We start from the raw sequence: 23,067 nt of genomic DNA, 5'->3' as shown, positions 1-23,067 counted from the left end.
TCTGCCGGTGCAGGGGGCAGGAACAGACGTGTGCATGTGGTTCTGCCTTGGCCTGGGAGTGTGGACCCCCTGCCTGGCCCCCAGGCTCAGGGGCAAGGGCCGGGAGAGAGCACCACCCCGAAGCGCTTTTCTCCCGGGCTTGGGAGCATTGTGCGCAGCTGGCGGGAACAGCCGGCGAGAGTGCTTGCAAAGCGGCCTTGGAGGCAGCCGGGGAGGACTTCCAGCGTGAGAGGGCCGGTTGTGCTCAGAGGCCCCACAGGCCAGGGGCAGGACCCAGCAGGGCCCCTGACCCTGGCCAGCCTTGCCCAGACCTTCCTGGCCTCCGGGGGTACTGCCCCACCAAGGGGCAGGCTGCGGGGACTGGGCCCAGACATGCCTGGGCGCCTCCCCAGGCTCATCCCCGCTGGTGCCTTTCCCCTGGGCCTAGGCCTCGGTTGAGGCCTCCTTGGAGAGGAGGTTGCTGGCAGGGCCTGTCTCCACACTGCAAGGTGCTAGAGCTCAGAGGGACTCGTCAGAGGGAAGGGACCAGCAAGGGGCTGGATGCCCAAGACCTCTTTGGCCCAGCAGCCTCAGGGCAGCAGGGAGAGCAAGAGGCCCAGTGTGCCCCTAGGTCGGCTCTGCCCCTTCCCACACAGGCGGCCAGCCCAGCAGCTGCCTGACAGTCTCTGGCTCCCCCGAGCTCTCTGCCGGTGCAGGGGGCAGGAACAGACATGTGCATGTGGTTCTGCCTTGGCCTGGGACTGTGGACCCCCTGCCTGGCCCCCAGGCTCAGGGGCAAGGGCCGGGAGAGAGCACCACCCCGAAGCGCTTTTCTCCCGGGCTTGGGAGCATTGTGCGCAGCTGGCGGGAACAGCCGGCGAGAGTGCTTGCAAAGCGGCCTTGGAGGCAGCCGGGGAGGACTTCCAGCGTGAGAGGGCCGGTTGTGCTCAGAGGCCCCACAGGACAGGGGCAGGACCCAGCAGGGCCCCTGACCCTGGCCAGCCTTGCCCAGACCTTCCTGGCCTCCGGGGGTACTGCCCCACCAAGGGGCAGGCTGCGGGGACTGGGCCCAGACATGCCTGGGCGCCTCCCCAGGCTCATCCCCGCTGGTGCCTTTCCCCTGGGCCTAGGCCTCGGTTGAGGCCTCCTTGGAGAGGAGGTTGCTGGCAGGGCCTGTCTCCACACTGCAAGGTGCTGGAGCTCAGAGGGACTCGTCAGAGGGAAGGGACCAGCAAGGGGCTGGATGCCCAAGACCTCTTTGGCCCAGCAGCCTCAGGGCAGCAGGGAGAGCAAGAGGCCCAGTGTGCCCCTAGGTCGGCTCTGCCCCTTCCCAAACAGGCGGCCAGCCCAGCAGCTGCCTGAGAGTCTCTGGCTCCCCCGAGCTCTCTGCTGGTGCAGGGGACAGGAACAGACCTGTGCATGTGGTTCTGCCTTGGCCAGGGACTGTGGACCCCCTGCCTGGCCCCCAGGCTCAGGGGCAAGGGCCGGGAGAGAGCACCACCCCGAAGCGCTTTTCTCCCGGGCTTGGGAGCATTGTGCGCAGCTGGCGGGAACAGCCGGCGAGAGTGCTTGCAAAGCGGCCTTTGGAGGCAGCCGGGGAGGTCTTCCAGCGGGAGAGGGCCGGTTGTGCTCAGAGGCCCCACAGGCCAGGGGCAGGACCCAAAAAGTCCCCTTCCCCTGGCCAGCCTTGCCCAGACCTTCCTGGCCTCCGGGGCTACTGCCCCACCAAGGGGCAGGCTGCGGGGACTGGGTCCAGACATGCCCGGGCGCCTCCCCAGGCTCATCCCCGCTGGTGCCTTTCCCCTGGGCCTAGGCCTCGGTTGAGGCCTCCTTGGAGAGGAGGTTGCTGGCAGGGGCTCTCTCCACACTGCAAGGTGCTGGAGCTCAGAGGGCTTCGTCAGAGGGAAGGAACCAGCAAGGGGCTGGATGCCCAAGACCTCTTTGGCCCAGCAGCCTCAGGGCAGCAGGGAGAGCAAGAGGCCCACTGTGCCTCTAGGTTGGCTCTGCCCCTTCCCACACGGGCAGCCAGCCCAGCAGCTGCCTGACAGACTCTGGCTCCCCCGAGCTCTCTGCCGGTGTAGGGGGCAGGAACAGACGTGTGCATGTGGTTCTGCCTTGGCCTGGGAGTGTGGACCCCCTGCCTGGCCCTCAGGCTCAGGGGGAAGGGCCGGGAGAGAGCACCACCCCGAAGCGCTTTTCTCCCGGACTTGGGAGCATTTTGCGCGGCTGGCGGGAACAGCCGGCGAGAGTGCTTGCAAAGCGGCCTTTGGAGGCAGCCGGGGAGGTCTTCCAGCGGGAGAGGGTTGGTTGTGCTCAGAGGCCCCACAGGCCAGGGAAAGCACCCAGCAGGTCCCCTTCCCCTGGCCAGCCTTGCCCAGACCTTCCTGGCCTCCGGGGGTACTGCCCCACCAAGGGGCAGGCTGCGGGGACTGGGTCCAGACATTCCCCTGCGCCTTCCCAGGCTCATCCCCGCTGGTGCCTTTCCCCTGGGCCTAGGCCTCGGTTGAGGGCTCCTTGGAGAGGAGGTTGCTGGCAGGGGCTCTCTCCACACTGCAAGGTGCTGGAGCTCAGAGGGCTTCGTCAGAGGGAAGGGACCAGCAAGGGGCTGGATGCCCAAGACCTCTTTGGCCCAGCAGCCTCAGGGCAGCAGGGAGAGCAAGAGGCCCACTGTGCCTCTAGGTCGGCTCTGCCCCTTCCCACACGGGCAGCCAGCCCAGCAGCTGCCTGTCAGACTCTGGCCCCCCCGAGCTCTCTGCCGGTGTAGGGGGCAGGAACAGACGTGTGCATGTGGTTCTGCCTTGGCCTGGGAGTGTGGACCCCCTGCCTGGCCCTCAGGCTCAGGGGGAAGGGCCGGGAGAGAGCACCACCCCGAAGCGCTTTTCTCCCGGACTTGGGAGCATTTTGCGCGGCTGGCGGGAACAGCCGGCCAGAGTGCTTGCAAAGCGGCCTTTGGAGGCAGCCGGGGAGGTCTTCCAGCGGGAGAGGGCCGGTTGTGCTCAGAGGCCCCACAGGCCAGGGGCAGGACCCAGCAGGGCCCCTGTCCCTGGCCAGCCTTGCCCAGACGTTCCTGGCCTCCGGGGGTACTGCCCCACCAAGGGGCAGGCTGCGGGGACTGGGCCCAGACATGCCTGGGCGCCTCCCCAGGCTCATCCCCGCTGGTGCCTTTCCCCTGGGCCTAGGCCTCGGTTGAGGCCTCCTTGGAGAGGAGGTTGCTGGCAGGGCCTGTCTCCACACTGCAAGGTGCTAGAGCTCAGAGGGACTCGTCAGAGGGAAGGGACCAGCAAGGGGCTGGATGCCCAAGACCTCTTTGGCCCAGCAGCCTCAGGGCAGCAGGGAGAGCAAGAGGCCCCCTGTGCCTCTAGGTCGGCTCTGTCCCTTCCCACACGGGCAGCCAGCCCAGCAGCTGCCTGACAGACTCTGGCTCCCCCGAGCTCTCTGCCGGTGTAGGGGGCAGGAACAGACGTGTGCATGTGGTTCTGCCTTGGCCTGGGAGTGTGGACCCCCTGCCTGGCCCTCAGGCTCAGGGGGAAGGGCCGGGAGAGAGCACCACCCCGAAGCGCTTTTCTCCCGGACTTGGGAGCATTTTGCGCGGCTGGCGGGAACAGCCGGCGAGAGTGCTTGCAAAGCGGCCTTTGGAGGCAGCCGGGGAGGTCTTCCAGCGGGAGATGGCCGGTTGTGCTCAGAGGCCCCACAGGCCAGGGGCAGGACCCAGCAGGGCCCCTGTCCCTGGCCAGCCTTGCCCAGACGTTCCTGGCCTCCGGGGGTACTGCCCCACCAAGGGGCAGGCTGCGGGGACTGGGCCCAGACATGCCTGGGCGCCTCCCCAGGCTCATCCCCGCTGGTGCCTTTCCCCTGGGCCTAGGCCTCGGTTGAGGCCTCCTTGGAGAGGAGGTTGCTGGCAGGGCCTGGCTCCACACTGCAAGGTGCTAGAGCTCAGAGGGACTCGTCAGAGGGAAGGGACCAGCAAGGGGCTGGATGCCCAAGACCTCTTTGGCCCAGCAGCCTCAGGGCAGCAGGGAGAGCAAGAGGCCCCCTGTGCCTCTAGGTCGGCTTTGTCCCTTCCCACACGGGCAGCCAGCCCAGTAGCTGCCTGACAGACTCTGGCTCCCCCGAGCTCTCTGCCGGTGTAGGGGGCAGGAACAGACGTGTGCATGTGGTTCTGCCTTGGCCTGGGAGTGTGGACCCCCTGCCTGGCCCCCAGGCTCAGGGGCAAGGGCCGGGAGAGAGCACCACCCCGAAGCGCTTTTCTCCCGGGCTTGGGAGCATTGTGCGCGGCTGGCGGGAACAGCTGGCGAGAGTGCTTGCAAAGCGGCCTTGGAGGCAGCCGGGGAGGACTTCCAGCGTGAGAGGGCCGGTTGTGCTCAGAGGCCCCACAGGCCAGAGGCAGGAGCCAGCAGGGCCCCTGACCCTGGCCAGCCTTGCCCAGACCTTCCTGGCCTCCGGGGGTACTGCCCCACCAAGGGGCAGGCTGCGGGGACTGGGCCCAGACATGCCTGGGCGCCTCCCCAGGCTCATCCCCGCTGGTGCCTTTCCCCTGGGCCTAGGCCTCGGTTGAGGCCTCCTTGGAGAGGAGGTTGCTGGCAGGGCCTGTCTCCACACTGCAAGGTGCTGGAGCTCAGAGGGACTCGTCAGAGGGAAGGGACCAGCAAGGGGCTGGATGCCCAAGACCTCTTTGGCCCAGCAGCCTCAGGGCAGCAGGGAGAGCAAGAGGCCCAGTGTGCCCCTAGGTCGGCTCTGCCCCTTCCCAAACAGGCGGCCAGCCCAGCAGCTGCCTGAGAGTCTCTGGTTCCCCCGAGCTCTCTGCTGGTGCAGGGGACAGTAACAGACGTGTGCATGTGGTTCTGCCTTGGCCAGGGCCTGTGGACCCCCTGCCTGGCCCCCAGGCTCAGGGGCAAGGGCCGGGAGAGAGCACCACCCCGAAGCGCTTTTCTCCCGGGCTTGGGAGCATTGTGCGCAGCTGGCGGGAACAGCCGGCGAGAGTGCTTGCAAAGCGGCCTTTGGAGGCAGCCGGGGAGGTCTTCCAGCGGGAGAGGGCCGGTTGTGCTCAGAGGCCCCACAGGCCAGGGGCAGGACCCAGCAAGTCCCCTTCCCCTGGCCAGCCTTGCCCAGACCTTCCTGGCCTCCGGGGCTACTGCCCCAGCAAGGGGCAGGCTGCGGGGACTGGGTCCAGACATGCCCGGGCGCCTCCCCAGGCTCATCCCCGCTGGTGCCTTTCCCCTGGGCCTAGGCCTCGGTTGAGGCCTCCTTGGAGAGGAGGTTGCTGGCAGGGGCTCTCTCCACACTGCAAGGTGCTGGAGCTCAGAGGTCTTCGTCAGAGGGAAGGGACCAGCAAGGGGCTGGATGCCCAAGACCTCTTTGGCCCAGCAGCCTCAGGGCAGCAGGGAGAGCAAGAGGCCCAGTGTGCCCCTAGGTCGGCTCTGCCCCTTCCCACACAGGCGGCCAGCCCAGCAGCTGCCTGACAGTCTCTGGCTCCCCCGAGATCTCTGCCGGTGCAGGGGGCAGGAACAGACGTGTGCATGTGGTTCTGCCTTGGCCTGGGACTGTGGACCCCCTTCCTGGCCCCCAGGCTCAGGGGCAAGGGCCGGGAGAGAGCACCACCCCGAAGCGCTTTTCTCCCGGGCTTGGGAGCATTGTGCGCAGCTGGCGGGAACAGCCGGCGAGAGTGCTTGCAAAGCGGCCTTGGAGGCAGCCGGGGAGGACTTCCAGCGTGAGAGGGCCGGTGGTGCTCAGAGGCCCCACAGACCAGGGGCAGGACCCAGCAGGGCCCCTGACCCTGGCCAGCCTTGCCCAGACCTTCCTGGCCTCCGGGGGTACTGCCCCACCAAGGGGCAGGCTGCGGGGACTGGGCCCAGACATGCCTGGGCGCCTCCCCAGGCTCATTCCCGCTGGTGCCTTTCCCCTGGGCCTAGGCCTCGGTTGAGGCCTCCTTAGAGAGGAGGTTGCTGGCAGGGCCTGTCTCCACACTGCAAGGTGCTGGAGCTCAGAGGGACTCGTCAGAGGGAAGGGACCAGCAAGGGGCTGGATGCCCAAGACCTCTTTGGCCCAGCAGCCTCAGGGCAGCAGGGAGAGCAAGAGGCCCAGTGTGCCCCTAGGTCGGCTCTGCCCCTTCCCAAACAGGCGGCCAGCCCAGCAGCTGCCTGAGAGTCTCTGGCTCCCCCGAGCTCTCTGCTGGTGCAGGGGACAGGAACAGACCTGTGCATGTGGTTCTGCCTTGGCCAGGGACTGTGGACCCCCTGCCTGGCCCCCAGGCTCAGGGGCAAGGGCCGGGAGAGAGCACCACCCCGAAGCGCTTTTCTCCCGGGCTTGGGAGCATTGTGCGCAGCTGGCGGGAACAGCCGGCGAGAGTGCTTGCAAAGCGGCCTTTGGAGGCAGCCGGGGAGGTCTTCCAGCGGGAGAGGGCCGGTTGTGCTCAGAGGCCCCACAGGCCAGGGGCAGGACCCAGCAAGTCCCCTTCCCCTGGCCAGCCTTGCCCAGACCTTCCTGGCCTCCGGGGCTACTGCCCCACCAAGGGGCAGGCTGCGGGGACTGGGTCCAGACATGCCCGGGCGCCTCCCCAGGCTCATCCCCGCTGGTGCCTTTCCCCTGGGCCTAGGCCTCGGTTGAGGCCTCCTTGGAGAGGAGGTTGCTGGCAGGGGCTCTCTCCACACTGCAAGGTGCTGGAGCTCAGAGGGCTTCGTCAGAGGGAAGGGACCAGCAAGGGGCTGGATGCCCAAGACCTCTTTGGCCCAGCAGCCTCAGGGCAGCAGGGAGAGCAAGAGGCCCACTGTGCCTCTAGGTTGGCTCTGCCCCTTCCCACACGGGCAGCCAGCCCAGCAGCTGCCTGACAGACTCTGGCTCCCCCGATCTCTCTGCCGGCGTAGGGGGCAGGAACAGACGTGTGCATGTGGTTCTGCCTTGGCCTGGGAGTGTGGACCCCCTGCCTGGCCCTCAGGCTCAGGGGGAAGGGCCGGGAGAGAGCACCACCCCGAAGCGCTTTTCTCCCGGACTTGGGAGCATTTTGCGCGGCTGGCGGGAACAGCCGGCGAGAGTGCTTGCAAAGCGGCCTTTGGAGGCAGCCGGGGAGGTCTTCCAGCGGGAGAGGGCCGGTTGTGCTCAGAGGCCCCACAGGCCAGGGAAAGCACCCAGCAGGTCCCCTTCCCCTGGCCAGCCTTGCCCAGACCTTCCTGGCCTCCGGGGCTACTGCCCCACCAAGGGGCAGGCTGCGGGGACTGGGTCCAGACATTCCCCTGTGCCTTCCCAGGCTCATCCCCGCTGGTGCCTTTCCCCTGGGCCTAGGCCTCGGTTGAGGCCTCCTTGGAGAGGAGGTTGCTGGCAGGGGCTCTCTCCACACTGCAAGGTGCTGGAGCTCAGAGGGCTTCGTCAGAGGGAAGGGACCAGCAAGGGGCTGGATGCCCAAGACCTCTTTGGCCCAGCAGCCTCAGGGCAGCAGGGAGAGCAAGAGGCCCACTGTGCCTCTAGGTCGGCTCTGCCCCTTCCCACACGGGCAGCCAGCCCAGCAGCTGCCTGACAGACTCTGGCTCCCCCGAGCTCTCTGCCGGTGTAGGGGGCAGGAACAGACGTGTGCATGTGGTTCTGCCTTGGCCTGGGAGTGTGGACCCCCTGCCTGGCCCTCAGGCTCAGGGGGAAGGGCCGGGAGAGAGCACCACCCCGAAGCGCTTTTCTCCCGGACTTGGGAGCATTTTGCGCGGCTGGCGGGAACAGCCGGCGAGAGTGCTTGCAAAGCGGCCTTTGGAGGCAGCCGGGGAGGTCTTCCAGCGGGAGAGGGCCGGTTGTGCTCAGAGGCCCCACAGGCCGAGGGTAGGACCCAGCAGGGCCCCTGTCCCTGGCCAGCCTTGCCCAGACGTTCCTGGCCTCCGGGGGTACTGCCCCACCAAGGGGCAGGCTGCGGGGACTGGGCCCAGACATGCCTGGGCGCCTCCCCAGGCTCATCCCCGCTGGTGCCTTTCCCCTGGGCCTAGGCCTCGGTTGAGGCCTCCTTGCAGAGGAGGTTGCTGGCAGGGCCTGTCTCCACACTGCAAGGTGCTGGAGCTCAGAGGGACTCGTCAGAGGGAAGGGACCAGCAAGGGGCTGGATGCCCAAGACCTCTTTGGCCCAGCAGCCTCAGGGCAGCAGGGAGAGCAAGAGGCCCAGTGTGCCCCTAGGTCGGCTCTGCCCCTTCCCAAACAGGCGGCCAGCCCAGCAGCTGCCTGAGAGTCTCTGGCTCCCCCGAGCTCTCTGCTGGTGCAGGGGACAGGAACAGACCTGTGCATGTGGTTCTGCCTTGGCCAGGGACTGTGGACCCCCTGCCTGGCCCCCAGGCTCAGGGGCAAGGGCCGGGAGAGAGCACCACCCCGAAGCGCTTTTCTCCCGGGCTTGGGAGCATTGTGCGCAGCTGGCGGGAACAGCCGGCGAGAGTGCTTGCAAAGCGGCCTTTGGAGGCAGCCGGGGAGGTCTTCCAGTGGGAGAGGGCCGGTTGTGCTCAGAGGCCCCACAGGCCAGGGGCAGGACCCAGCAAGTCCCCTTCCCTTGGCCATCCTTGCCCAGACTTCCTGGCCTCCGGGGCTACTGCCCCACCAAGGGGCAGGCTGCGGGGACTGGGCCCAGACATGCCTGGGCGCCTCCCCAGGCTCATCCCCGCTGGTGCCTTTCCCCTGGGCCTAGGCCTCGGTTGAGGCCTCCTTGGAGAGGAGGTTGCTGGCAGGGTCTGTCTCCACACTGCAAGGTGCTGGAGCTCAGAGGGACTCGTCAGAGGGAAGGGACCAGCAAGGGGCTGGATGCCCAAGACCTCTTTGGCCCAGCAGCCTCAGGGCAGCAGGGAGAGCAAGAGGCCCAGTGTGCCCCTAGGTCGGCTCTGCCCCTTCCCAAACAGGCGGCCAGCCCAGCAGCTGCCTGAGAGTCTCTGGCTCCCCCGAGCTCTCTGCTGGTGCAGGGGACAGGAACAGACCTGTGCATGTGGTTCTGCCTTGGCCAGGGACTGTGGACCCCCTAACTGGCCCCCAGGCTCAGGGGCAAGGGCCGGGAGAGAGCACCACCCCGAAGCGCTTTTCTCCCGGGCTTGGGAGCATTGTGCGCAGCTGGCGGGAACACCGGCGAGAGTGCTTGCAAAGCGGCCTTGGAGGCAGCCGGGGAGGTCTTCCAGCGGGAGAGGGCCGGTTGTGCTCAGAGGCCCCACAGGTCAGGGGCAGGACCCAGCAAGTCCCCTTCCCCTGGCCAGCCTTGCCCAGACCTTCCTGGCCTCCGGGGCTACTGCCCCACCAAGGGGCAGGCTGCGGGGACTGGGTCCAGACATGCCTGGGCACCTCCCCAGGCTCATCCCCGCTGGTGCCTTTCCCCTGGGCCTAGGCCTCGGTTGAGGCCTCCTTGGAGAGGAGGTTGCTGGCAGGGGCTCTCTCCACACTGCAAGGTGCTGGAGCTCAGAGGTCTTCGTCAGAGGGAAGGGACCAGCAAGGGGCTGGATGCCCAAGACCTCTTTGGCCCAGCAGCCTCAGGGCAGCAGGGAGAGCAAGAGGCCCAGTGTGCCCCTAGGTCGGCTCTGCCCCTTCCCAAACAGGCGGCCAGCCCAGCAGCTGCCTGAGAGTGTCTGGCTCCCCCGAGCTCTCTGCTGGTGCAGGGGACAGGAACAGACCTGTGCATGTGGTTCTGCCTTGGCCAGGGACTGTGGACCCCCTGCCTGGCCCCCAGGCTCAGGGGCAAGGGCCGGGAGAGAGCACCACCCTGAAGCGCTTTTCTCCCGGGCTTGGGAGCATTGTGCGCAGCTGGCGGGAACAGCCGGCGAGAGTGCTTGCAAAGCGGCCTTTGGAGGCAGCCGGGGAGGTCTTCCAGCGGGAGAGGGCCGGTTGTGCTCAGAGGCCCCACAGGCCAGGGGCAGGACCCAGCAGGGCCCCTGTCCCTGGCCAGCCTTGCCCAGACGTTCCTGGCCTCCGGGAGTACTGCCCCACTAAGGGGCAGGCTGCGGGGACTGGGCCCAGACATGCCTGGGCGCCTCCCCAGGCTCATCCCCGCTGGGGCCTTTCCCCTGGGCCTAGGCCTCGGTTGAGGCCTCCTTGGAGAGGAGGTTGCTGGCAGGGCCTGTCTCCACACTGCAAGGTGCTGGAGCTCAGAGGGACTCGTCAGAGGGAAGGGACCAGCAAGGGGCTGGATGCCCAAGACCTCTTTGGCCCAGCAGCCTCAGGGCAGCAGGGAGAGCAAGAGGCCCAGTGTGCCCCTAGGTCGGCTCTGCCCCTTCCCAAACAGGCGGCCAGCCCAGCAGCTGCCTGAGAGTCTCTGGCTCCCCCGAGCTCTCTGCTGGTGCAGGGGACAGGAACAGACCTGTGCATGTGGTTCTGCCTTGGCCAGGGACTGTGGACCCCCTGCCTGGCCCCCAGGCTCAGGGGCAAGGGCCGGGAGAGAGCACCACCCCGAAGCGCTTTTCTCCCGGGCTTGGGAGCATTGTGCGCAGCTGGCGGGAACAGCCGGCGAGAGTGCTTGCAAAGCGGCCTTTGGAGGCAGCCGGGGAGGTCTTCCAGCGGGAGAGGGCCGGTTGTGCTCAGAGGCCCCACAGGCCAGGGGCAGGACCCAAAAAGTCCCCTTCCCCTGGCCAGCCTTGCCCAGACCTTCCTGGCCTCCGGGGCTACTGCCCCACCAAGGGGCAGGCTGCGGGGACTGGGTCCAGACATGCCCGGGCGCCTCCCCAGGCTCATCCCCGCTGGTGCCTTTCCCCTGGGCCTAGGCCTCGGTTGAGGCCTCCTTGGAGAGGAGGTTGCTGGCAGGGGCTCTCTCCACACTGCAAGGTGCTGGAGCTCAGAGGGCTTCGTCAGAGGGAAGGAACCAGCAAGGGGCTGGATGCCCAAGACCTCTTTGGCCCAGCAGCCTCAGGGCAGCAGGGAGAGCAAGAGGCCCACTGTGCCTCTAGGTTGGCTCTGCCCCTTCCCACACGGGCAGCCAGCCCAGCAGCTGCCTGACAGACTCTGGCTCCCCCGAGCTCTCTGCCGGTGTAGGGGGCAGGAACAGACGTGTGCATGTGGTTCTGCCTTGGCCTGGGAGTGTGGACCCCCTGCCTGGCCCTCAGGCTCAGGGGGAAGGGCTGGGAGAGAGCACCACCCCGAAGCGCTTTTCTCCCGGACTTGGGAGCATTTTGCGCGGCTGGCGGGAACAGCCGGCGAGAGTGCTTGCAAAGCGGCCTTTGGAGGCAGCCGGGGAGGTCTTCCAGCGGGAGAGGGTTGGTTGTGCTCAGAGGCCCCACAGGCCAGGGAAAGCACCCAGCAGGTCCCCTTCCCCTGGCCAGCCTTGCCCAGACCTTCCTGGCCTCCGGGGGTACTGCCCCACCAAGGGGCAGGCTGCGGGGACTGGGTCCAGACATTCCCCTGCGCCTTCCCAGGCTCATCCCCGCTGGTGCCTTTCCCCTGGGCCTAGGCCTCGGTTGAGGCCTCCTTGGAGAGGAGGTTGCTGGCAGGGGCTCTCTCCACACTGCAAGGTGCTGGAGCTCAGAGGGCTTCGTCAGAGGGAAGGGACCAGCAAGGGGCTGGATGCCCAAGACCTCTTTGGCCCAGCAGCCTCAGGGCAGCAGGGAGAGCAAGAGGCCCACTGTGCCTCTAGGTCGGCTCTGCCCCTTCCCACACGGGCAGCCAGCCCAGCAGCTGCCTGTCAGACTCTGGCCCCCCCGAGCTCTCTGCCGGTGTAGGGGGCAGGAACAGACGTGTGCATGTGGTTCTGCCTTGGCCTGGGAGTGTGGACCCCCTGCCTGGCCCTCAGGCTCAGGGGGAAGGGCCGGGAGAGAGCACCACCCCGAAGCGCTTTTCTCCCGGACTTGGGAGCATTTTGCGCGGCTGGCGGGAACAGCCGGCCAGAGTGCTTGCAAAGCGGCCTTTGGAGGCAGCCGGGGAGGTCTTCCAGCGGGAGAGGGCCGGTTGTGCTCAGAGGCCCCACAGGCCAGGGGCAGGACCCAGCAGGGCCCCTGTCCCTGGCCAGCCTTGCCCAGACGTTCCTGGCCTCCGGGGGTACTGCCCCACCAAGGGGCAGGCTGCGGGGACTGGGCCCAGACATGCCTGGGCGCCTCCCCAGGCTCATCCCCGCTGGTGACTTTCCCCTGGGCCTAGGCCTCGGTTGAGGCCTCCTTGGAGAGGAGGTTGCTGGCAGGGCCTGTCTCCACACTGCAAGGTGCTAGAGCTCAGAGGGACTCGTCAGAGGGAAGGGACCAGCAAGGGGCTGGATGCCCAAGACCTCTTTGGCCCAGCAGCCTCAGGGCAGCAGGGAGAGCAAGAGGCCCCCTGTGCCTCTAGGTCGGCTCTGTCCCTTCCCACACGGGCAGCCAGCCCAGCAGCTGCCTGACAGACTCTGGCTCCCCCGAGCTCTCTGCCGGTGTAGGGGGCAGGAACAGACGTGTGCATGTGGTTCTGCCTTGGCCTGGGAGTGTGGACCCCCTGCCTGGCCCTCAGGCTCAGGGGGAAGGGCCGGGAGAGAGCACCACCCCGAAGCGCTTTTCTCCCGGACTTGGGAGCATTTTGCGCGGCTGGCGGGAACAGCCGGCGAGAGTGCTTGCAAAGCGGCCTTTGGAGGCAGCCGGGGAGGTCTTCCAGCGGGAGATGGCCGGTTGTGCTCAGAGGCCCCACAGGCCAGGGGCAGGACCCAGCAGGGCCCCTGTCCCTGGCCAGCCTTGCCCAGACGTTCCTGGCCTCCGGGGGTACTGCCCCACCAAGGGGCAGGCTGCGGGGACTGGGCCCAGACATGCCTGGGCGCCTCCCCAGGCTCATCCCCGCTGGTGCCTTTCCCCTGGGCCTAGGCCTCGGTTGAGGCCTCCTTGGAGAGGAGGTTGCTGGCAGGGCCTGGCTCCACACTGCAAGGTGCTAGAGCTCAGAGGGACTCGTCAGAGGGAAGGGACCAGCAAGGGGCTGGATGCCCAAGACCTCTTTGGCCCAGCAGCCTCAGGGCAGCAGGGAGAGCAAGAGGCCCCCTGTGCCTCTAGGTCGGCTCTGTCCCTTCCCACACGGGCAGCCAGCCCAGCAGCTGCCTGACAGACTCTGGCTCCCCCGAGCTCTCTGCCGGTGTAGGGGGCAGGAACAGACGTGTGCATGTGGTTCTGCCTTGGCCTGGGAGTGTGGACCCCCTGCCTGGCCCCCAGGCTCAGGGGCAAGGGCCGGGAGAGAGCACCACCCCGAAGCGCTTTTCTCCCGGGCTTGGGAGCATTGTGCGCGGCTGGCGGGAACAGCCGGCGAGAGTGCTTGCAAAGCGGCCTTGGAGGCAGCCGGGGAGGACTTCCAGCGTGAGAGGGCCGGTTGTGCTCAGAGGCCCCACAGGGCAGGGGCAGGAGCCAGCAGGGCCCCTGACCCTGGCCAGCCTTGCCCAGACCTTCCTGGCCTCCGGGGGTACTGCCCCACCAAGGGGCAGGCTGCGGGGACTGGGCCCAGACATGCCTGGGCGCCTCCCCAGGCTCATCCCCGCTGGTGCCTTTCCCCTGGGCCTAGGCCTCGGTTGAGGCCTCCTTGGAGAGGAGGTTGCTGGCAGGGCCTGTCTCCACACTGCAAGGTGCTGGAGCTCAGAGGGACTCGTCAGAGGGAAGGGACCAGCAAGGGGCTGGATGCCCAAGACCTCTTTGGCCCAGCAGCCTCAGGGCAGCAGGGAGAGCAAGAGGCCCAGTGTGCCCCTAGGTCGGCTCTGCCCCTTCCCAAACAGGCGGCCAGCCCAGCAGCTGCCTGAGAGTCTCTGGTTCCCCCGAGCTCTCTGCTGGTGCAGGGGACAGTAACAGACGTGTGCATGTGGTTCTGCCTTGGCCAGGGACTGTGGACCCCCTGCCTGGCCCCCAGGCTCAGGGGCAAGGGCCGGGAGAGAGCACCACCCCGAAGCGCTTTTCTCCCGGGCTTGGGAGCATTGTGCGCAGCTGGCGGGAACAGCCGGCGAGAGTGCTTGCAAAGCGGCCTTTGGAGGCAGCCGGGGAGGTCTTCCAGCGGGAGAGGGCCGGTTGTGCTCAGAGGCCCCACAGGCCAGGGGCAGGACCCAGCAAGTCCCCTTCCCCTGGCCAGCCTTGCCCAGACCTTCCTGGCCTCCGTGGCTACTGCCCCAGCAAGGGGCAGGCTGCGGGGACTGGGTCCAGACATGCCCGGGCGCCTCCCCAGGCTCATCCCCGCTGGTGCCTTTCCCCTGGGCCTAGGCCTCGGTTGAGGCCTCCTTGGAGAGGAGGTTGCTGGCAGGGGCTCTCTCCACACTGCAAGGTGCTGGAGCTCAGAGGTCTTCGTCAGAGGGAAGGGACCAGCAAGGGGCTGGATGCCCAAGACCTCTTTGGCCCAGCAGCCTCAGGGCAGCAGGGAGAGCAAGAGGCCCAGTGTGCCCCTAGGTCGGCTCTGCCCCTTCCCACACAGGCGGCCAGCCCAGCAGCTGCCTTACAGTCTCTGGCTCCCCCGAGATCTCTGCCGGTGCAGGGGGCAGGAACAGACGTGTGCATGTGGTTCTGCCTTGGCCTGGGACTGTGGACCCCCTGCCTGGCCCCCAGGCTCAGGGGCAAGGGCCGGGAGAGAGCACCACCCCGAAGCGCTTTTCTCCCGGGCTTGGGAGCATTGTGCGCAGCTGGCGGGAACAGCCGGCGAGAGTGCTTGCAAAGCGGCCTTGGAGGCAGCCGGGGAGGACTTCCAGCGTGAGAGGGCCGGTTGTGCTCAGAGGCCCCACAGACCAGGGGCAGGACCCAGCAGGGCCCCTGACCCTGGCCAGCCTTGCCCAGACCTTCCTGGCCTCCGGGGGTACTGCCCCACCAAGGGGCAGGCTGCGGGGACTGGGCCCAGACATGCCTGGGCGCCTCCCCAGGCTCATTCCCGCTGGTGCCTTTCCCCTGGGCCTAGGCCTCGGTTGAGGCCTCCTTAGAGAGGAGGTTGCTGGCAGGGCCTGTCTCCACACTGCAAGGTGCTGGAGCTCAGAGGGACTCGTCAGAGGGAAGGGACCAGCAAGGGGCTGGATGCCCAAGACCTCTTTGGCCCAGCAGCCTCAGGGCAGCAGGGAGAGCAAGAGGCCCAGTGTGCCCCTAGGTCGGCTCTGCCCCTTCCCAAACAGGCGGCCAGCCCAGCAGCTGCCTGAGAGTCTCTGGCTCCCCCGAGCTCTCTGCTGGTGCAGGGGACAGGAACAGACCTGTGCATGTGGTTCTGCCTTGGCCAGGGACTGTGGACCCCCTGCCTGGCCCCCAGGCTCAGGGGCAAGGGCCGGGAGAGAGCACCACCCCGAAGCGCTTTTCTCCCGGGCTTGGGAGCATTGTGCGCAGCTGGCGGGAACAGCCGGCGAGAGTGCTTGCAAAGCGGCCTTTGGAGGCAGCCGGGGAGGTCTTCCAGCGGGAGAGGGCCGGTTGTGCTCAGAGGCCCCACAGGCCAGGGGCAGGACCCAGCAAGTCCCCTTCCCCTGGCCAGCCTTGCCCAGACCTTCCTGGCCTCCGGGGCTACTGCCCCACCAAGGGGCAGGCTGCGGGGACTGGGTCCAGACATGCCCGGGCGCCTCCCCAGGCTCATCCCCGCTGGTGCCTTTCCCCTGGGCCTAGGCCTCGGTTGAGGCCTCCTTGGAGAGGAGGTTGCTGGCAGGGGCTCTCTCCACACTGCAAGGTGCTGGAGCTCAGAGGGCTTCGTCAGAGGGAAGGGACCAGCAAGGGGCTGGATGCCCAAGACCTCTTTGGCCCAGCAGCCTCAGGGCAGCAGGGAGAGCAAGAGGCCCACTGTGCCTCTAGGTCGGCTCTGCCCCTTCCCACACGGGCAGCCAGCCCAGCAGCTGCCTGACAGACTCTGGCTCCCCCGAGCTCTCTGCCGGCGTAGGGGGCAGGAACAGACGTGTGCATGTGGTTCTGCCTTGGCCTGGGAGTGTGGACCCCCTGCCTGGCCCTCAGGCTCAGGGGGAAGGGCCGGGAGAGAGCACCACCCCGAAGCGCTTTTCTCCCGGACTTGGGAGCATTTTGCGCGGCTGGCGGGAACAGCCGGCGAGAGTGCTTGCAAAGCGGCCTTTGGAGGCAGCCGGGGAGGTCTTCCAGCGGGAGAGGGTCGGTTGTGCTCAGAGGCCCCACAGGCCAGGGAAAGCACCCAGCAGGTCCCCTTCCCCTGGCCAGCCTTGCCCAGACCTTCCTGGCCTCCGGGGCTACTGCCCCACCAAGGGGCAGGCTGCGGGGACTGGGTCCAGACATTCCCCTGTGCCTTCCCAGGCTCATCCCCGCTGGTGCCTTTCCCCTGGGCCTAGGCCTCGGTTGAGGCCTCCTTGGAGAGGAGGTTGCTGGCAGGGGCTCTCTCCACACTGCAAGGTGCTGGAGCTCAGAGGGCTTCGTCAGAGGGAAGGGACCAGCAAGGGGCTGGATGCCCAAGACCTCTTTGGCCCAGCAGCCTCAGGGCAGCAGGGAGAGCAAGAGGCCCACTGTGCCTCTAGGTCGGCTCTGCCCCTTCCCACACGGGCAGCCAGCCCAGCAGCTGCCTGACAGACTCTGGCTCCCCCGAGCTCTCTGCCGGTGTAGGGGGCAGGAACAGACGTGTGCATGTGGTTCTGCCTTGGCCTGGGAGTGTGGACCCCCTGCCTGGCCCTCAGGCTCAGGGGGAAGGGCCGGGAGAGAGCACCACCCCGAAGCGCTTTTCTCCCGGACTTGGGAGCATTTTGCGCGGCTGGCGGGAACAGCCGGCGAGAGTGCTTGCAAAGCGGCCTTTGGAGGCAGCCGGGGAGGTCTTCCAGCGGGAGAGGGCCGGTTGTGCTCAGAGGCCCCACAGGCCAAGGGTAGGACCCAGCAGGGCCCCTGTCCCTGGCCAGCCTTGCCCAGACGTTCCTGGCCTCCGGGGGTACTGCCCCACCAAGGGGCAGGCTGCGGGGACTGGGCCCAGACATGCCTGGGCGCCTCCCCAGGCTCATCCCCGCTGGTGCCTTTCCCCTGGGCCTAGGCCTCGGTTGAGGCCTCCTTGCAGAGGAGGTTGCTGGCAGGGCCTGTCTCCACACTGCAAGGTGCTGGAGCTCAGAGGGACTCGTCAGAGGGAAGGGACCAGCAAGGGGCTGGATGCCCAAGACCTCTTTGGCCCAGCAGCCTCAGGGCAGCAGGGAGAGCAAGAGGCCCAGTGTGCCCCTAGGTCGGCTCTGCCCCTTCCCAAACAGGCGGCCAGCCCAGCAGCTGCCTGAGAGTCTCTGGCTCCCCCGAGCTCTCTGCTGGTGCAGGGGACAGGAACAGACCTGTGCATGTGGTTCTGCCTTGGCCAGGGACTGTGGACCCCCTGCCTGGCCCCCAGGCTCAGGGGCAAGGGCCGGGAGAGAGCACCACCCCGAAGCGCTTTTCTCCCGGGCTTGGGAGCATTGTGCGCAGCTGGCGGGAACAGCCGGCGAGAGTGCTTGCAAAGCGGCCTTTGGAGGCAGCCGGGGAGGTCTTCCAGTGGGAGAGGGCCGGTTGTGCTCAGAGGCCCCACAGGCCAGGGGCAGGACCCAGCAAGTCCCCTTCCCTTGGCCATCCTTGCCCAGACTTCCTGGCCTCCGGGGCTACTGCCCCACCAAGGGGCAGGCTGCGGGGACTGGGCCCAGACATGCCTGGGCGCCTCCCCAGGCTCATCCCCGCTGGTGCCTTTCCCCTGGGCCTAGGCCTCGGTTGAGGCCTCCTTGGAGAGGAGGTTGCTGGCAGGGTCTGTCTCCACACTGCAAGGTGCTGGAGCTCAGAGGGACTCGTCAGAGGGAAGGGACCAGCAAGGGGCTGGATGCCCAAGACCTCTTTGGCCCAGCAGCCTCAGGGCAGCAGGGAGAGCAAGAGGCCCAGTGTGCCCCTAGGTCGGCTCTGCCCCTTCCCAAACAGGCGGCCAGCCCAGCAGCTGCCTGAGAGTGTCTGGCTCCCCCGAGCTCTCTGCTGGTGCAGGGGACAGGAACAGACCTGTGCATGTGGTTCTGCCTTGGCCAGGGACTGTGGACCCCCTGCCTGGCCCCCAGGCTCAGGGGCAAGGGCCGGGAGAGAGCACCACCCCGAAGCGCTTTTCTCCCGGGCTTGGGAGCATTGTGCGCAGCTGGCGGGAACACCGGCGAGAGTGCTTGCAAAGCGGCCTTGGAGGCAGCCGGGGAGGTCTTCCAGCGGGAGAGGGCCGGTTGTGCTCAGAGGCCCCACAGGTCAGGGGCAGGACCCAGCAAGTCCCCTTCCCCTGGCCAGCCTTGCCCAGACCTTCCTGGCCTCCGGGGCTACTGCCAAACCAAGGGGCAGGCTGCGGGGACTGGGTCCAGACATGCCTGGGCACCTCCCCAGGCTCATCCCCGCTGGTGCCTTTCCCCTGGGCCTAGGCCTCGGTTGAGGCCTCCTTGGAGAGGAGGTTGCTGGCAGGGGCTCTCTCCACACTGCAAGGTGCTGGAGCTCAGAGGTCTTCGTCAGAGGGAAGGGACCAGCAAGGGGCTGGATGCCCAAGACCTCTTTGGCCCAGCAGCCTCAGGGCAGCAGGGAGAGCAAGAGGCCCAGTGTGCCCCTAGGTCGGCTCTGCCCCTTCCCAAACAGGCGGCCAGCCCAGCAGCTGCCTGAGAGTGTCTGGCTCCCCCGAGCTCTCTGCTGGTGCAGGGGACAGGAACAGACCTGTGCATGTGGTTCTGCCTTGGCCAGGGACTGTGGACCCCCTGCCTGGCCCCCAGGCTCAGGGGCAAGGGCCGGGAGAGAGCACCACCCTGAAGCGCTTTTCTCCCGGGCTTGGGAGCATTGTGCGCAGCTGGCGGGAACAGCCGGCGAGAGTGCTTGCAAAGCGGCCTTTGGAGGCAGCCGGGGAGGTCTTCCAGCGGGAGAGGGCCGGTTGTGCTCAGAGGCCCCACAGGCCAGGGGCAGGACCCAGCAGGGCCCCTGTCCCTGGCCAGCCTTGCCCAGACGTTCCTGGCCTCCGGGAGTACTGCCCCACTAAGGGGCAGGCTGCGGGGACTGGGCCCAGACATGCCTGGGCGCCTCCCCAGGCTCATCCCCGCTGGCGCCTTTCCCCTGGGCCTAGGCCTCGGTTGAGGCCTCCTTGGAGAGGAGGTTGCTGGCAGGGCCTGTCTCCACACTGCAAGGTGCTGGAGCTCAGAGGGACTCGTCAGAGGGAAGGGACCAGCAAGGGGCTGGATGCCGAAGACCTCTTTGGCCCAGCAGCCTCAGGGCAGCAGGGAGAGCAAGAGGCCCAGTGTGCCCCTAGGTCGGCTCTGCCCCTTCCCAAACAGGCGGCCAGCCCAGCAGCTGCCTGAGAGTCTCTGGCTCCCCCGAGCTCTCTGCTGGTGCAGGGGACAGGAACAGACCTGTGCATGTGGTTCTGCCTTGGCCAGGGACTGTGGACCCCCTGCCTGGCCCCCAGGCTCAGGGGCAAGGGCCGGGAGAGAGCACCACCCCGAAGCGCTTTTCTCCCGGGATGGGAGCATTGTGCGCAGCTGGCGGGAACAGCCGGCGAGAGTGCTTGCAAAGCGGCCTTTGGAGGCAGCCGGGGAGGTCTTCCAGCGGGAGAGGGCCGGTTGTGCTCAGAGGCCCCACAGGCCAGGGGCAGGACCCAGCAAGTCCCCTTCCCCTGGCCAGCCTTGCCCAGACCTTCCTGGCCTCCGGGGCTACTGCCCCACCAAGGGGCAGGCTGCGGGGACTGGGTCCAGACATGCCCGGGCGCCTCCCCAGGCTCATCCCCGCTGGTGCCTTTCCCCTGGGCCTAGGCCTCGGTTGAGGCCTCCTTGGAGAGGAGGTTGCTGGCAGGGGCTCTCTCCACACTGCAAGGTGCTGGAGCTCAGAGGGCTTCGTCAGAGGGAAGGGACCAGCAAGGGGCTGGATGCCCAAGACCTCTTTGGCCCAGCAGCCTCAGGGCAGCAGGGAGAGCAAGAGGCCCAGTGTGCCCCTAGGTCGGCTCTGCCCCTTCCCAAACAGGCGGCCAGCCCAGCAGCTGCCTGAGAGTGTCTGGCTCCCCCGAGCTCTCTGCTGGTGCAGGGGACAGGAACAGACCTGTGCATGTGGTTCTGCCTTGGCCAGGGACTGTGGACCCCCTGCCTGGCCCCCAGGCTCAGGGGCAAGGGCCGGGAGAGAGCACCACCCCGAAGCGCTTTTCTCCCGGGCTTGGGAGCATTGTGCGCAGCTGGCGGGAACAGCCGGCGAGAGTGCTTGCAAAGCGGCCTTTGGAGGCAGCCGGGGAGGTCTTCCAGCGGGAGAGGGCCGGTTGTGCTCAGAGGCCCCACAGGCCAGGGGCAGGACCCAGCAGGGCCCCTGTCCCTGGCCAGCCTTGCCCAGACGTTCCTGGCCTCCGGGAATACTGCCCCACCAAGGGGCATGCTGCGGGGACTGGGCCCAGACATGCCTGGGCGCCTCCCCAGGCTCATCCCCGCTGGTGCCTTTCCCCTGGGCCTAGGCCTCGGTTGAGGCCTCCTTGGAGAGGAGGTTGCTGGCAGGGCCTGTCTCCACACTGCAAGGTGCTGGAGCTCAGAGGGACTCGTCAGAGGGAAGGGACCAGCAAGGGGCTGGATGCCGAAGACCTCTTTGGCCCAGCAGCCTCAGGGCAGCAGGGAGAGCAAGAGGCCCAGTGTGCCCCTAGGTTGGCTCTGCCCCTTCCCAAACAGGCGGCCAGCCCAGCAGCTGCCTGAGAGTGTCTGGCTCCCCCGAGCTCTCTGCTGGTGCAGGGGACAGGAACAGACCTGTGCATGTGGTTCTGCCTTGGCCAGGGACTGTGGACCCCCTGCCTGGCCCCCAGGCTCAGGGGCAAGGGCCGGGAGAGAGCACCACCCCGAAGCGCTTTTCTCCCGGGATGGGAGCATTGTGTGCAGCTGGCGGGAACAGCCGGCGAGAGTGCTTGCAAAGCGGCCTTTGGAGGCAGCCGGGGAGGTCTTCCAGCGGGAGAGGGCCGGTTGTGCTCAGAGGCCCCACAGGCCAGGGGCAGGACCCAGCAAGTCCCCTTCCCCTGGCCAGCCTTGCCCAGACCTTCCTGGCCTCCGGGGCTACTGCCCCACCAAGGGGCAGGCTGCGGGGACTGGGTCCAGACATGCCCGGGCGCCTCCCCAGGCTCATCCCCGCTGGTGCCTTTCCCCTGGGCCTAGGCCTCGGTTGAGGCCTCCTTGGAGAGGAGGTTGCTGGCAGGGGCTCTCTCCACACTGCAAGGTGCTGGAGCTCAGAGGTCTTCGTCAGAGGGAAGGGACCAGCAAGGGGCTGGATGCCCAAGACCTCTTTGGCCCAGCAGCCTCAGGGCAGCAGGGAGAGCAAGAGGCGCAGTGTGCCCCTAGGTCGGCTCTGCCCCTTCCCACACAGGCGGCCAGCCCAGCAGCTGCCTGACAGTCTCTGGCTCCCCCGAGCTCTCTGCCGGTGCAGGGGCAGGAACAGACGTGTGCATGTGGTTCTGCCTTGGCCTGGGACTGTGGACCCCCTGCCTGGCCCCCAGGCTCAGGGGCAAGGGCCGGGAGAGAGCACCACCCCGAAGCGCTTTTCTCCCGGGCTTGGGAGCATTGTGCGCAGCTGGCGGGAAGAGCCGGCGAGAGTGCTTGCAAAGCGGCCTTGGAGGCAGCCGGGGAGGACTTCCAGCGTGAGAGGGCCGGTTGTGCTCAGAGGCCCCACAGGCCAGGGGCAGGACCCAGCAGGGCCCCTGACCCTGGCCAGCCTTGCCCAGGCCTTCGTGGCCTCCGGGGGTACTGCCCCACCAAGGGGCAGGCTGCGGGGACTGGGCCCAGACATGCCTGGGCGCCTCCCCAGGCTCATCCCCGCTGGTGCCTTTCCCCTGGGCCTAGGCCTCGGTTGAGGCCTCCTTGGAGAGGAGGTTGCTGGCAGGGCCTGTCTCCAAACTGCAAGGTGCTGGAGCTCAGAGGGACTCGTCAGAGGGAAGGGACCAGCAAGGGGCTGGATGCCCAAGACCTCTTTGGCCCAGCAGCCTCAGGGCAGCAGGGAGAGCAAGAGGCCCAGTGTGCCCCTAGGTCGGCTCTGCCCCTTCCCACACAGGCGGCCAGCCCAGCAGCTGCCTGACAGTCTCTGGCTCCCCCGATCTCTCTGCCGGTGCAGGGGGCAGGAACAGACATGTGCATGTGGTTCTGCCTTGGCCTGGGACTGTGGACCCCCTGCCTGGCCCCCAGGCTCAGGGGCAAGGGCCGGGAGAGAGCACCACCCCGAAGCGCTTTTCTCCCGGGCTTGGGAGCATTGTGCGCAGCTGGCGGGAACAGCCGGCGAGAGTGCTTGCAAAGCAGCCTTGGAGGCAGCCGGGGAGGACTTCCAGCGTGAGAGGGCCGGTTGTGCTCAGAGGCCCCACAGGCCAGGGGCAGGACCCAGCAGGGCCCCTGACCCTGGCCAGCCTTGCCCAGACCTTCCTGGCCTCCGGGGGTACTGCCCCACCAAGGGGCAGGCTGCGGGGACTGGGCCCAGACATGCCTGGGCGCCTCCCCAGGCTCATCCCCGCTGGTGCCTTTCCCCTGGGCCTAGGCCTCGGTTGAGGCCTCCTTGGAGAGGAGGTTGCTGGCAGGGCCTGTCTCCACACTGCAAGGTGCTGGAGCTCAGAGGGACTCGTCAGAGGGAAGGGACCAGCAAGGGGCTGGATGCCCAAGACCTCTTTGGCCCAGCAGCCTCAGGGCAGCAGGGAGAGCAAGAGGCCCAGTGTGCCCCTAGGTCGGCTCTGCCCCTTCCCAAACAGGCGGCCAGCCCAGCAGCTGCCTGAGAGTCTCTGGCTCCCCCGAGCTCTCTGCTGGTGCAGGGGACAGGAACAGACCTGTGCATGTGGTTCTGCCTTGGCCAGGGACTGTGGACCCCCTGCCTGGCCCCCAGGCTCAGGGGCAAGGGCCGGGAGAGAGCACCACCCCGAAGCGCTTTTCTCCCGGGCTTGGGAGCATTGTGCGCAGCTGGCGGGAACAGCCGGCGAGAGTGCTTGCAAAGCGGCCTTTGGAGGCAGCCGGGGAGGTCTTCCAGCGGGAGAGGGCCGGTTGTGCTCAGAGGCCCCACAGGCCAGGGAAAGCACCCAGCAGGTCCCCTTCCCCTGGCCAGCCTTGCCCAGACCTTCCTGGCCTCCGGGGGTACTGCCCCACCAAGGGGCAGGCTGCGGGGACTGGGTCCAGACATTCCCCTGCGCCTTCCCAGGCTCATCCCCGCTGGTGCCTTTCCCCTGGGCCTAGGCCTCGGTTGAGGCCTCCTTGGAGAGGAGGTTGCTGGCAGGGGCTCTCTCCACACTGCAAGGTGCTGGAGCTCAGAGGGCTTCGTCAGAGGGAAGGGACCAGCAAGGGGCTGGATGC

Source organism: Cervus elaphus, unplaced genomic scaffold, assembly GCF_910594005.1.
Source record: "Cervus elaphus unplaced genomic scaffold, mCerEla1.1, whole genome shotgun sequence".
NCBI lineage: Eukaryota > Metazoa > Chordata > Mammalia > Artiodactyla > Cervidae > Cervus > Cervus elaphus.
The sequence above is the reverse complement of the archived record's forward strand: the minus strand, read 5'-3'. Positions refer to the sequence as shown.